The 2419-nt window shown below is 45.1% G+C and overlaps 1 protein-coding gene across 2 annotated transcripts in view; it reads left to right on the top strand.

Moving 5' to 3' along the window:
• SOGA1 (suppressor of glucose, autophagy associated 1) overlaps nucleotides 1–2419 on the top strand; it is a 69578-nt gene that overhangs the window by 27400 nt on the left and 39759 nt on the right. The window lies entirely within an intron of this gene.

Here is a 2419-nt window from a genome sequence, read left to right on the forward strand (position 1 = left end):
TCTTTACGGATCCCTTGTTTAGGTTCCCGTTTATTTAATGTGTATATTCCTCTTTCATCCTAACCTGCGCCTCCATCCCTTCTAGGCTGGCCAAGGAGATTGCTCAGTGCTACTGTTCTTTCCTATTTCCTTGGGACGATGGCCCTTCCTGTCCCCTTGGCAGGTTGGTGGTCAGAAAGTGCCTGGAGGGTACTCAAGATGTCATTTGGACTATTCAGGCTTAGGATGCATCCTGGGTTGTCAGTGTTGCCTTTGTTTTAGGCACTGACTCACTGTGGAGCTAGGCGCTTTGAAGGAGCAGACAATGCCTAGCTGTTGTAACCAAGGAACTTTATCCTTGTGGAGGCATGTGGCTCAGTGGATTCCTTTCCAAAGACTGAGCTCCAACCTCAGAGAGGACCCTACCTATAAAGGGGTGGGACCCTTGGTGCATTTCAGGAGGGGTGGAAGGAGATGTGCAGGGTTAGGATTGGCTGGTTCCAACATGTGGCAGGAAGGGGCGTCAACAAACCAGCAGTTTACAGCATCGGAACCATGGAGTTACTAACTCTGACGTTAGCATTAGCCCTCTGACTTTGTTCTCGCCTAGACTTGAGGTAACAATAGCACGAGATTGAGGTGATCCCTGTGCTTTTACCCCTCGAATGGGGGTGGAGTTCCTGTCTCACCTGGAACCTACCCCCTAATAATTATATCAGAATCTTGGATGAATGAATCTCTGAGGGTGAGTCCTTGGGGCATCAGGATTTTTTTTTTTTTTTCAGTTTCCCAGGTAACTTTGATGTGCACCCAGGTTGAGAATGACTATGCTAGCTCCCCTCTGTCTCTCATCAGAAGACACATAATTTGTCCCACCAAGTTTCTGTAACTGGGTAAGCACTGTGTCAAGAACTGACCCGGAGTGAGCTGTGGATTTTCCAGGAGGCCTTGAGCGAGACCCTGCCGTTGTGCTCCGGTCAGAAGGGAGGGAGGGAAGTAGGTGCAGGTGGACTGTGAATTAGATGAAAGGTTCTCACCCTCAGGGATGAAGGTGAGAGAAGTGGAAAGGGTGGAAGGGTGTGTATTCAAATCCCTTGGGAAGACTATTCAAAACTAGACTTGAAAAGTCAACAGCCACATACGTGTGGTTTCATATAACACCACACCCCTCATGAGAGACCCTTTAGTAATGATTCTTGGAAAATTTCATTGCCTAGTTAGTACCTTAGTTTTTAAATTTTTAAAAAATTTTAGGAGTTTGTTATAGACTCCTTAGATTTTGGGGAGGCAAATGAGAACTGTGAATCAATGGAATTTCACACATTCATTTGGTTTCGTAGTACCTTTGGGTAACGAGTACCTGGGTGCCCTGAAAGCTTCTGGCATTTGGATAACACCCTTGTGTTAGGCTGTTGAGCCCTGTCTCTGTGAAAGCGGTTGCATCTAGTGATGGTGTATACCTAGTTCTTATAATTTCATTAAGAACATTTTATTATGCAAAAAATTTAATGTGCAAAAGCAAAGGGAATCACAGTCACATAATATGCTGATAAATTTTCAACAGCTAGTTCCTTGGGTGAAAATAGCGCTCTGGTTTTTGTAGTGTCGTCGATTTTCATAATGTCAATACTCCCAAGCTAATAATGTAAAATCCCACGACCAGACTCAGAATCGGAAAGGGCCGATCCCCTTAGTTCTCTTCATCCACTCGGTGGTCCAACACCCCTTGGTAACATACCAAGCTTCCATGTGCCCAACATTTCCGTTTCAATAATTATCTTCTCTGGGTCAATCTTGTTTCACCTAATCCCCACAAATCCATCCTTGCCCCTCAATTATTTAGAAGTGAAGGCTGGGCATATCCTTTAAGCAGTAAGCACTTTTGCTTATATCTAGAAGATAAGGATTCTTTGAAAAAATGTAATCAAAGCTATATGTATGGATTGCGATGAGTTGTATGAACCCCTAATAAAAGGATTTAAAAAAATGTAATCAAAGGCCGCGCTGTGTGGAGTGAGGGAGAGTGTGAGTGCGGGATCTGAGGCAGTGTGTGTGTGTGATCTGTGGCCGATGGCGGGGACAGGGGGAGTGGTGGAGCTGACCGGGAAGGCCAAGCCATGACTAGAATAGACACGTGGACTCCAAAGCCAAGCTCACTCCCCTGGTAGCTGGAGCAGTGGGAACAGGAACATGGCATTGGGCAGGACATTCTTCTTTTCAGAAGAATCCCACTGTCGGCATGATTCATTTGAGTCATTTGACTTGGCTCATTCCTCACACACAACAGTCTTAGAACAAAAACACCTGTAGTTCTGTCTCCCGTGTTCTTCCTGAGAATGGTTTGCAATAAGTTGCTAGTCTTTTTGTCTCTAACGTCTACCCCATTGGGCATTTATCGTTAAATCACTGGTGATAAAGTCTCATGAAATCATTCCTCTCG

This window comes from Echinops telfairi, unplaced genomic scaffold (assembly GCF_000313985.2).
Source record: "Echinops telfairi isolate 266 unplaced genomic scaffold, ASM31398v2 ScPeMD7_5592;HRSCAF=6446, whole genome shotgun sequence".
Taxonomy (NCBI): Eukaryota; Metazoa; Chordata; class Mammalia; order Afrosoricida; family Tenrecidae; genus Echinops; species Echinops telfairi.